The 12,890-nt window shown below is 42.1% G+C and overlaps 1 long non-coding RNA gene across 1 annotated transcript in view; it reads right to left on the bottom strand.

The window, feature by feature from the left end:
• LOC126014132 (uncharacterized) overlaps window positions 1-12,890 on the bottom strand; it is an 82,328-nt gene that overhangs the window by 53,965 nt on the left and 15,473 nt on the right. Inside the window, exon 2 of the long non-coding RNA XR_007497565.1 lies at window positions 10,347-10,417. This is a non-coding gene — a long non-coding RNA (uncharacterized LOC126014132). The remainder of the gene's footprint in view (window positions 1-10,346; window positions 10,418-12,890) is intronic.

The raw sequence follows: 12,890 nt of genomic DNA, 5'->3' as shown, positions 1-12,890 counted from the left end.
GATCACAATGCAAATCACAATGATGATTTATTCCATGCTTATTTAAAGACTCTGATATTTCCCACAGGAAGGATGGACAAGACAAGCAAATTTCTTTTCCACCTCAGTCCTGCCTCAGGGCTGGTGACTGACTGGGGTTTGTAAATACCATCCACTATTTAGAATTTAGAGCCACATCTGAAATGCTTTGCACTTCCACGCATCCCTGCCTGCCTGTGTGGACAGGAAGTGCTTTTTTCTTCAAGCTGAGTGTGCTGCATGGAGGGTGTCTGCACTGGCAAGCCTTGCCAATGATGCTAAAGTGGGCAGCCTAAGGGGGTACCATCTGTTAAAGTCACACAATACTGTGTGCCTACCCATTATAGGTCATGCCCAGGGTAGAAGAGGAGGCTTTGACACTTGAAAAATCTCACAGATTCCCTCTGCTTCCTACTGCAATTCTGGGTGAGTGACACCCTCAGCATAAAATCCAGCTTGAAAATTCAAGATAGCTTCCCCTCTCATTGGGAAACATGCGATTGAATCTCCACCAATGCAGATGCTGAGTGGAACGGGGAAAGTTAGGTATTCTGGCTTCCCCTTTCATGGGTGTGGAAGGCAAGCCTGTCTTCCCAGCGAGAGAGTAGGGGTGCTTGTAAGAAATGGGGTGAGCCAGAGTATGGTATTCTACCCAGTGTTCTTTCCCTCCATGAAGGCAACGCGGAAAGGACTCTGGAAGCATGCAGGAACACAGAATGACTCCCAACCATGCCAGTCATACCATTGTATTGGGGGGCAGGATCAGGGTTGAGCTATAATTCTCTAAGATAAAGCCAAGACAATCCAGTCAGACAGATCTGAGTTTTCTGGAGCAGAAGGGGCACCACACATCTTCTGCAGTTATCCCAAGGACTATGAAATGAAACTGGCTGATGTCTAGTGCTCTAGATGCCCAGAGTGAAAAGAAATTGAAAGCAGGAACAGGCAAGGTCATGGGCATTTTAGGGGGGAAATCAAGGTCAGGGGCCAGTGCCTTCAGCTCCTGGGACTCCTTGTGATGAGGGAGAAGGTAAAGGTATTTTTCTCCATCCTAAGGAACTGTCAGAAGTCGGTTCTTCCTTGGATCTGTTTCACCTCATTTCTCTCCTTACCTCTTAACAGCTACTATAAATAGGCTCCTCACACCTGCCACCTTTGGGAGCTTCCTGAGGCCAGTAGAGGTGTACTTGGCACATTGCAAACACTATCTCATTTAATTCTGAGAATAACCCTGGAAGCAGGCATTTGTGATGCCAGTGGAGAAACCAGGGTCAGAGAGGACCCAAGTATCTGCCTAATCCTCAGGACTATTGGGACGGTTCTATCTACACATATGACTTGGGAACTGACCACAGAAGCAAACCCATAGAAAGGCAAGTTTACTAGCTAACCAAAATTTTAGGGCCTTAGGTGGGGGCTCCTATTGACCCCCTTCATAATGAGCACAGTTGGCAGCAGGGCAAAATGAAGCATTCCCACTTGATTATGGTCTTCTAGCATCACTGGGTAGCTATGCCACTGAGATACTTGGGAATTCAGAGAGAGAGAGAGAGAGAGAGAATTGAGCAAAATATGGAGGGGCTGGCAAATGTCAGTGGCAGCAGGAGAACTGGGAGAATGTGGTTCATGTGGGAGGGGGGTGGTCAGAGCTAGTCCTGGGTGGGGTACACAGGTGCTGAACTCTGCAGCTGCCATGTACCACTGAGTCAGTGTCTCTGTGTCACTGTTACTGTCTCATCTGTTCATAGGAACCATCTCCTAGGGTTGCTGTAAGGATTCACTGATCTGAATCTCACACCAGTCCTTCTTATTCACTGTTTCCAAATCCACTGTGTGATATAATACTTATTGGAGATATTTTTAAATCAAAAAGCCCACTGCACCTACAGAAGCTGGGTTCCTCCTAGAAGCATCTTCTGTGACAGGGCTTTATGTTTTTTTTTTTTTTTTTTTGGTTTAGGGGCCACACCTGGTGAAGCTCAGGAGCTACTCCTGGCTATGCATTCATAATCGCCCCTGGCTTGGGGGACCATATGGGACGCTGGGGGATCAAACCACGGTCCATCCTAGGTTAGCGCATGCAAGGCAGAAGCCTTACTGCCTGCACCACCGCTCAGGTCCCTGTGACAGGGTTTTAAAGAAAGCTAGTTCAGCAGTAGAAAGAGGGGAAGAAAAGCAGGGCAAGCAGTGTGGGTTGATGGAATCTTAGCCAGGAAAATTTGAAAAACTCAAGAAGCGAACTGGAGATCTATGGTGAAAGATTGAATGGAGAAAAGCACTGAAGAAGGGTAAGCACTGGAGAAGGTGCTGTCCTGTAGGTGGACAGCTTCCCCTCATGTCCAGCTGTACATGCTTTAGACTGAGAGGATTGGCAACCTCCCACTAGTTCCTCCTTCAGTACCTGCACAATTCCTGCTGTATGCCAAGAAGGCACAGCAAGAGAACAGGTCAGGATGGCTCCATTCTCCAGAGGCATGAAAAAATAACAAGAAACAAGTTAGGCAATTTCAGGGAGAAATAAAGAACTTGGAAGAAAATAAAACAGATTAATGGGGGGGGCAGAGTGATAGCCCAGCAATACGGTGTTTGCCTTGCATGCGGCTGACCTAGGATGGGCCTGGTTTGATCCCCAGTATCCCATATGGTCCCCCAAGCCAGGAGTGATTTCTGAGTGCATAGCCAGGAGTAACCCCTAAGCGTCACCTGTGTGGCCTCAAAACGAAACAAAATATAAGCTGATTAATGGGTTTGGGGTGGAGATAACTTCCATCAGACATAAGAAGGGGGCTCTAAGGATGTGAAGTCTGAAGGACAATGGCTGCAAGGAGCTGTGCAAAGACTCCAAGACCTGCAGGAGCAGTAAGATCTAGAAATAGGGTGCAGGCCCGGGGAAGGACAGGAGCTCAGGGACTGGGAGCAGGGTAGATGCAGGCCAAGTCCTGAAGGACCTCAGATCAGGTTAAGGTAAAGAGGCTGGTTTATTCTGGGCGCATTGAAGAAGCCTCGGAACACTTTCAGACAGGGGAATTACATGATCTGGTTGCTTGTACAGAAGTAGAGCAAGATTAGAAACAGGGAATGAGGAACTGCTCTTTTTATAGGTCAGAAATAACCGAACACTGATAATTTCATGGGGTTCAACCTGATTCCTTCCCCGTGAGACTGTCATTGAGAAAGTGATGAGATCTGAAAGGGATTGTATGTCTGCCTGCTGCCACCACCATAATCTTTTCGGAGAGAGCCCTGGGTGAACCCTGCTGAACTAGGAGTCACCTGTTTTGGAAAGGGGGCTTCCTCTACCCCCCTTATCCCCCAACCTTATAGGAAATGATTTCTCAGCTCATTTCCCTGCCACCAGTTTCCTGGGTGTTGGTACTCATGCTCTACCAACACGTAAACTCCCCACTCAAGTCACATTGCTCATATCTGCTTCATCACAGACACAAACAAGGGAAGGACTCTCAGCAACTATTTCCCTCTCTTCTTTGATTTCTCCTACTCCCTCCTGTTAGTTCCTAAGAAGAAGGAAAAGTTTTCTGAGCAGGCAAGACGGTTCTGTGCAGGAGATGACCTTGGCATTTGAGTTGTGCTGTTTTGTGTGTGAATGCCTCTGAATGTACCCCGGTGGGTCCCTGTCTCAATAATTCTGTGCTAACAAAATTTAGACTGCTTCACGGCCAAATCAGATTTTATACTTAGACCTGGTTACATATTTGCCTAGTTTTCTGCCCATCAACATTTTACTTAGGTGCATCTGGAACTGGATTCCACAATGCTGTGTAAGGGCCACTTTAAAATATGTGTGATAACATCACAAAAGTGTACCTTTGAGTTGTGCGGTCATATCTAGCATCCAGTATTTGCCCTATATGCTTAGATATTTCATGATTCTATTCCTTCTCTTAACTTCAAAAAATTCATAAGCTCCTTAGCAATTAAACAATACCTCAATGCTATAGCACACGTCAATGCTCACATTGTTATCCATAAAACACAGAGGGAAAACTCTTGCTTAAGTAAGCTCAGTCACCTGGATAATGTTCTGAGTTCTTGAGTTAGTGAAACTTCAATAGAAATCAAGTTTCATATGGATCATTATTAGTCAATAGAGCACGGTATTTGAGATCAAGTTTCAAGACAAAGCCAAAGTATTTTCTCTTCAATTCCATGAGAAACTAGTTACTCAAAGCCTTCGGGGCTACCCAAACTCATTCTTAGTTTATTCTTACACTTAAGACATACTGATTTTGTTAAGATTGGACCAATCATCAAGAGTAGCAAAATAGGGCACCGACCTGAAATAAAGAGCTTAAAATATGTAAATTACATAAAGACAAAACCACTAAGGTATTTTACTGTCTCCATAGAACTAGGTTCTACAAAATAATCTCCAAGTCAAGTTCTTTTCAAGTTCATAGAAGATATAGTTCCTCTAGAGATGGGGGACTGACATATCATGACCCCAAAATGATAATAGTATAGGAAGCCTAGAGACCGCATTAACAAAACAGGGAGTTAGAAATGAAATATCAGAAGTCTCACTACCCTGGAGAGGGGCCATCCTGCTCCATCTCCTTGATCTGGGGGGTTAAAGACATTCCTGTGGGTAACCGGAATGCCCCATGGCCCATGAGGCCACTGCAACAGTCACTCCAGAATTCCATTCTGCTACATAAGCTACATTTGAAACTACAGAGCAATACAAAGGACAGAGAAGAAAATATCTTGGTAAACATCTGTACAAATAATCTTGAATAGGTCCCAGAAATGTCCTACCAAGTATCCTGGCTGAGTAATCAAATTGAATCAACAGTATTGCAAAATGGAAAGGTCTCTTCCCTGCTTCAGGAACAAGCCATGATACAGGACATTTTGCCCAAATACAAGCATCTCTAGTCAACAGTTCTCTTTGAATTATTTATCGAAACAAGGGGGAAACATATATATATATATGTATATATATATATACATATATATATGTATATATATCAGTGAATTGCATCAAATAAGATACTTGTCTCAAATGTTTCTGCTACTGATTGATAATCCACATGGTATATCTTCTAAAAACAAAAGTCTAAATAAGTAACCAAAGCAAACAAATGAATAATACCTAACCAAAAAATAAATGGAACCTCTTTTAAATGATAATGAATATCTGGTAAATAAATTGTCAAGGTTAAACACACGCACTTAGACACACACAGAAAAACACAAATAGAAGGGTAATGGAGCAGAGCTTATTTTTTGTTGTTGTTTAAAAAACAAAAGCTCCTTTAGAGCCTTGGAAAATAACTTAAAGAGCTTTGTACAAATACATGTGTGTCGAAGTTATTGTCTAATACATTTAAGTATATCTATTTTGGAGCATGATGAAGCCCAATCATCAGTAAAATATATATACATATACATATATATGTATATATCATAAATCCTCACTCTGGATTTAGTGCCAACCCTACCTAGAATAAGCAAAAAGCCACAAGGAGACAGTGGTATTAAAATGAGTTAAAAGGAATTAAGGAGTTGTTACCCTTCTCCCCAACTTCTGGAGTTAGGCTTTCATTATCTACTGAAAAGGAGAATACCCACCTCACAGGAGAAAAGACCCTTGGCTTAGTGGAGTCAGGCTAGCTCCCTTTAAATCTGTCCTTGCTCATGGTCTCTGTGGGAAGTTTCTGCTCTCCCTAAGCCCTCCAAAAGGGCTATATGCTGCTTATTCCACTAAAATGTATTATCGCTGTGTTAAATGGTTACACATTCATTCCCTTGTCCCATGCCTGGCTGGCCATTGCAGCTCAAACAGTGGGAGCGTGTGTCCTAAGAACAGGCACAAAGACACATCATACACATTACGTGTCCAGATGTCAGATTTTTTCCCCTTCCACTCAACCAGTACAACCCAACTGCTATCTGCTAGTGCTCATGCCAATCCAGTTTTGCACTGTCTTCAGAACACCAATTCTATGATTTATTTTCAGTAGACAATGAAGGCATTTCCTCCAAACTCTGTAGTAAATATATAAAATAAAAACAACATATTGCCTAGCAAACGTCTCTGCCTTCTTGTTTTAACTCAATCACTCCGACACGAATATGATGCCACCGGGATAAGCCACTTCAAGAATTCAAGTGAAAAGAAAAGCTTTTCTCATCCCCCTTTCATCGTGATTACTTATAAGATATTGATCTGGGGAGATTTCTCTCTTTCTAGAAAGACACTTTCATTATTCTCTTCCTAAGGGCTATCATTTCTACTCATGGATTAAATAATATATCTACATTTGCACAGTGTAACTCATCTATTGTATGAACAATACAAATTGGCAGTCTACTGAAATTTTAAATTTTTTTAAAAAGTGACATAGCATAGCAAATCAGACATTCAGAAGTTATGAACCCCAAACAAATGCGATTATATTTCAGTTATTTATGAGTTCATGTCTCCTTTTCCCCTAAAATATTAGAAAAGCATCCTTTTTCCTACAGTCCAGAATCAAAGTCTACTACACACGGTGGTGACATTTCTATTGTTAGATCAGCTGTTCCCACAAAGGAAACTTATAATGATTTCATCATTAACCATAAGAACATCTTTTGTTAGAAGCATATTTTACATTGATTCAAACTGTTGGAGCTTTTAAAGTGCTGAACCTGAAAATTGGTCTAGCAGACTCTGTAAAGACCTTTTATTCCCCCCTAAGCGTTTACTGGTCTAAAAATATTTTTCAAAAACAACTCAGATACCAGGGCCAAGGATTTCATACGTATATATCTACCCATAGGCTATGACTCCCTGTATAACCGAATAAACCCACCAATTTGGTGGCATAATCTATGTCAAGTGTGTAGACATAACAGAGTTCCTGGAAGACATAACCAGTCCCTGGGAATGATTTTTTTTTTTCTGAACACTATGGTTTGTGGATGAGGATGAGAGCCAAGTATACAAACAGATGAAAAACAACTTTGACTAATAAAATCAGGACATAGGAGATCCAGTTGAGGCCATTTCTCCCTGCAGTCTCCTTTTGTAACGAGAGACATCACTTATTTTCATATACCTGAGCGGGAAGGCACATCTCCTAGCAGAATAGCAAAACCAGGCAATACTTACCACACCATCCATTCTCTACTGCACATCCCAGAAGTTGTTACTTAGCTAATATGGTGGGTTTCAAATAAAAAATACCTGCCTACTTTTCTCTATAAACACTAACATGCAATTCAAAAATGCTTCTTCTGGAGGACATGCCTGTCATTCCTGACCAGCTTCCCAGAAAACAACAAAAGTCAATGTGTCACAAGTAGCCAGGAAGGCAGAGCAAGCAGGAGGGGAAGATGGGACCAACACCTTTTGTCTTTCCTGACCAGGACTGAGTGCAGCTTCTTATGCAGGCGGCGCTGAGGATGCAAGATCGCCTAATTACTGGAATGAGACACACTTGATACATGAATCTATAAATCAGCCTTCAATGGTGGGAACAGGAGGCTGGTTTCCTAGACAAAAATGCATATGCGTGGGCCCCACCTCTGAGAACAGTTTCTGCATCTGGGTAGGGGCATAATTCTGAGAGGAAGGTTCCTGGGAAGCAAGCGGGTGGCAATGTCCCTGGAGAAATGACATACAAGTCATCAGGCAGAGAAAAAAGCCCTGCAAAGATTGCAAGAGGCAGGGGGTAGGGATGGAGAGTGGTGGAGAGCAGGGAGGGCAAAGGCTCCTTGCAGGGGCTCCGGTGAACCCTTACCTTGGTGCAGGGAGGAGCAGGGAGTCAGCAGTTCCAGTGCCCCCCAATGGAGAAGAGCAGACAGACTCTGCCACTTACCCCATCAGGGCGGTATTATTAAAGGAGGCGAAGGGCTCCGTGAGATCAAGGAGAAACCTTTCTTTTTTGTCAGATGGAAATTCCAAGGGAAATAAAAAAAATTTTTTTTCTTTCTGCAGCAGCAGTGGCTCCCGCGCTAAGCTAAGCTTTGTGGATGCCAGTCCGCACCCCGCCCCCAGTCGCCTGCACATTCCTCACCAACCCCCAACTTCAAGCTGCAGCGGGGGCAAAAATCAATCCCAAGCCGGAGGAGCGATCGGGCAGGCATACAGGCAGACAAAGACTTCACCCCGGGCAGGGCCAGAGTCGTTTTGCTGTCTAAGCTTGTAATCTGCAAGTGGTTCAGCAGAAAAGGGGTCCTGGGCATTGTATATCTCCAGATCATTCTTTTAGGACTTCCGAGACACTGGAAAGTCCCAGGCACTGGCCCCCAGGATTCTCTACCTATCCCTTTGTACAGGCATCGACCACAGTCACCCCCAGCACAGAAGACCTTTCCCAATCCTGCCATAGAAGAGCTTTCAAAGAACCGTTGGGACCTAGGATGAAGGCATGAGGGAGAGAAAGAGAGAGGGAGGAAAGAAGGAAGAATGGGAGAGGAAAAGAGGAAGGAAATGAAGAAGGAAGGAGGAAAGAGGGTGGAAAGGAAGAAGGAAGGGAGAAAGGAAAGGAGGGTGACAGGAAGGGCAAAGGGGTCAGAAGGAGAATAAGTAGGAAGGAGGCACTAGTTTAAACTCATTTAAAGGTACCATAGGTAATATCAGTCCTCCATAGTTGCTTTTACTTCTAATATAACTTGGTTTTTGTTATATGATATAAAAACATTTTTTTTGGCCTGGGTCTGGTTTGGTCTGAATACACCACTGCAGGAGAAATACAAGATGGTGCTGCTTGTATTCCTTAGATGGGTTTCTCCACATCCCGGGAGGGCCAGACAACTATCCTTTAGCTAGAAAAGATGCTGGAAAAGGAGGTAGTTTAACTCAGTGTACCAATTTTGAAATTTGTGTGCCTCGGGAATCTTTGACTTAAAATTTTCTTGATAGCCAAGATCTTCATACTTTGTGTGTGTGTGGGCGAAGGTTGTTGATGGGGATATGTAAAAAGCTTTTGTTTCTTCAATGTCTCCTAGTTCTTGGTCCAAATAATGCTAAAGGACCTCTGTAATCAACATATAATCATATTAAACATGCCTGTTGTGCATTTTAATTATTTTAATTAAGTTACCTGTTCTGTATCTTAGGATTCATTCATGACTGTGTTAGTCTCAAAAGTAATAAGACTCCTGTACTACAAACACTCTATTTTAATAAATCAGATTGGCCTTCTCACCACGACTCTCAATCAATTGTGTGAAATAATGATACGGTAACTATAGATACTGTAACTGATGATACAAGTGAGAGAATAATCGGGAATTTCACTAGAAACTTGGAGTCATTTTTCTAGTCCTTTACTCTTTTTTGCTCTTCATTACCAAGTACCCTACAAAAGATGAAGTTAAAATAGAATAAAGTTTCAGAAGAATGGGTATTTATTTATAGGGTAGATAGAGATTTATAGAGTTAGATATTATAGGGGTATATATTTAGAGAACCAACCACCAATCTTTCTTTTTTTAATTGATTTTTAACGACCAGCTACAAAAGTTCAACCGCAAGCTATTAGCAACTACAGGGCCTACTTTATGAGATATGTGAACTGTCAGCATAGCCCAGAGCCCTGCAGATTCCAGTAAACTCGGGCGAATATAGTTTTTAAAATAAACCAACATGCTTGAGCTTTTTAAGTCCTGATGGGTAAGGCTGATGCAGAGGAAGGCGCACACAAAAAAAGCAGCACCTTCTAATAAGCAGATAGGGGTTCCCCAAAGCATGAGAAATATGATGAAGTCTTTCAGGACCAATACAAGCAACTTGCTTTGTTGCTTTTTCGCCCTCCTTCCCTCCACCCCCCACCACTTCCTTCCATCTCTCTCCTCTGCCTTAAGAGAAAGGCGGCAGGAAGCTTGTAGCAGCAATGGAATCACAGGGCTTGGTTAGATTAGCAGAATCAGGAGAGAACTCGAGAGATGCCTTAGCTCTGCAGCTTTCTAATTATTTACCCAGATCAAGCCTGACTGCTGGAAAATCAGCTCTCTCCAGGAGGTAAACCGAGCTGAAAGGTTCTTTTCACTGAGAAATGATGGGCTGGTGGCTGGCATCCAACCTGCAGGCCAGTACGCCCTTGTGGGCAGTGTCAGGAAATAAATACCCAGGAATACACCATTTTCCTTCTTCATTCAAGAAAGTACAGTCAGTTGAAGAAAATGAGGTAAGACGCGCAGATCTTTAGTGCGGCAAGCACGAAAACGATGGGATTCCCTGGAAGGCACTCTATTTAACATTAATTTTGTGAAATGAGGAAGGGAAGGATGCCGAGATGGTTGGTGTTTGATAGCTAGGCATCCCTTGAACGTCCCTATATGCAGACAAAGCAGATTGCTTCATTGTTCTCACTTACTGGTGCTGTTTTCTCCTCCAGGTCTCCTGTAAACAGTGTTCAGAAGGCCACACTTATGTTCTAATTTGCTTCTGAAAAAGAAAAGAAAAAAAAAAAAGAAAAAACTGAGTCAGCTCACAGGCTTCCCCCAAGCTTTGGAACACTCACTGGAATTTTCAGAACCGCCCCCAAAATAAAGATCTAAAAAAAATCAATTTGAATCAATCAATTATTATTTGTATCTATCTCTAAAAGCTTGGTTTAAAATGCACCTTAGTGTAAATGCTTTACCATTTACTTTATCCGCTTTTTTTTTTGACAATGTAAAACTATTGTTATGCACATGCAAATTTTTAATTGATCAGGCCCACTACAAGGATGAATCGCTTTTGGATTCCTTTATTTTTCACCGCTCAGACGAACATGGCTGCCAGCATGGATTGAACCGAGAGTCAGGCACTCACATCCCACTGCTTACTTACCGATCCCTTCCAAAGGCACCACCATGGCTCACCCAACAGATACGTCCCAGATTTGAGGAGACAATCTATGTATTTTTGACTGGCATTTCAGATTCATGCAGCGTTTAGCCTGACATTAAAATCAATTTGTATCTCCCACATATACAGCCGCCTCTTAAAAGCACATTTGAGGATTCTTTTTAGCCTGCTTCCCAGTCAAGACTGAAATTCAAAATCTGCCATGGCTGATTAGCTTACTAATTTTTAAAAGTTAATTTCCCTTTTTAAAAAAAAAATCTCTCTCTTCAGGGAAACTGACATTCTACCTCGAAGACTGAGAAGGGGTGGCATTTTCGTCCTGTGTTCAAGATCTAAGAGAAACTACTTCCTTCGTGTTCAGCAGGGATTTGTCATGTCTTCATCACATTTTCATCATGTACTATTTGCATCTGTACTCTAGCTTCTGTGTTTCAGAGGAGAGATTCCAAGCATTTATTTTTCAGAAAGTTATAAGCACGGCTTTGCTACAAGCCTGTATCAAGCTTCTTTTCTGACTCCGTAGAAGTGTATGAAGCATTCCATAGAGCAATGCATTTAGAGAAGTTTCAAGAGGCAATTAATTTCACCAGGTGGGAAAACAGAGTTCTTCATATTGCCTGCATAAAAACTACTGCTTCTGGTGTCTGCGATACTATTTAAAAATAGGGAAAATTCATCCTCGAGGACCTCGAAAAAAAAACTCACTCTACTTTAAATTATTTAATTGGGAGGGAATAGAATCACTCTATATTATTCATCATGCAAGTAAATATTAACTCTAAGCACTTTCCACTTTGGTATTTAATAATATTTTTAAATAAAATGTAGAGAAAATCTTTATAATCCTGGTGGGAGAAAAAAATCTCGCTATTCTCCCAATTGACTGAAAATCGACTAAGTATTTACATATAGTATTTATATGTAGTTCTTATATAGTATCTTATATCAAAAAATGTTTGTTGCAATGACTAGAGTTTAAAAAAATTTTTTTAAACCTCTTAGGGTTAAAAAAAAGAGGATTGCAGCAAAGGCTTATGCCCATTTTAATATTTTGAGGTTTTGGGGTCTCAAATACATTTGTCCTTAATCATACCCAAATCAGTTTCTTCACTGATCTGTAGAACAGGCTGCAAATTTTCTTGGTAGGGCTTATTCATGATCCTGAAACTAGAGTTTCTCTCATTTATCCAACACTATAGGGTATAGTTATTGGAACTAAAGGACTGAGGCATGACCACAGGAGCATGAAGAAAAGCCAGTTGAGTCTCTTTATGGACAAGGAGGATGGAGGATAAAAGGGGTGCTGTCCAATGGGGTAGAGGAATTCTGTGACTGTTAACTTGGGGAATCACGGGAAGGGTGGGACAGCTAGTCTCACAGCCAGTAACTTGTGTTTTTTTGGTTGAGAGTCCTTTGGCTCTTCTTTGCCTTGGTATTAGCTGTGTGTGATTTGCTTGTTTGCACAGCAGCAGTCCAGCTGGCCCACAAGTGCTTTGAGTCATTCCTGAGGACTCACAAGTTAGTAATTATAAAAACCAACACGATCTTATCGGGTTACAGGGTCAGAATGGCTGGAACTATTAAAGCATTTGAGCTGAAAGGGAAATACAGGTGATACAAATGTGGTTTGCATTTATATAAACCTGACATTTGCAGCAGTACAGTCTGTTACAGGGGACAGGTGGTGGTTCTCTTCTGCAGAAGAGGCAAAGTGACCGGACTAAGAAGACCCACTAAACAAACAAATTCTCTCTTAATTTCAAGGTGTTCTCCCTCAGAAGCATGAAGAGTTGACTGTCTAGCTGAAATTGGGATGGGCGTGTCAGCAAGGCCTTTCATTACTCTTGACCATAACTTAGGAGATAGAAACTCAGGCCCCATATATACAAGGCGTGCAATCTACCACTGAACTAACTCCCCAGTTTCTTATCTCCATTATATTTTAACCCCAGTTCCCACCACTCATTCCCTGTTGGGGCTGGTAATCTCATGGGATGCTGCTCTTTGAAACTCTTACTTGAAGCAAAGGTAAAGGTGACTCCTGGGCAATGTCATCCCTTCCCCA

The sequence above is a fragment of the Suncus etruscus genome, chromosome 7, assembly GCF_024139225.1.
Source record: "Suncus etruscus isolate mSunEtr1 chromosome 7, mSunEtr1.pri.cur, whole genome shotgun sequence".
In the NCBI taxonomy this organism is placed as follows: Eukaryota; Metazoa; Chordata; class Mammalia; order Eulipotyphla; family Soricidae; genus Suncus; species Suncus etruscus.
This window is presented reverse-complemented; position numbering and strand designations above follow the sequence as displayed.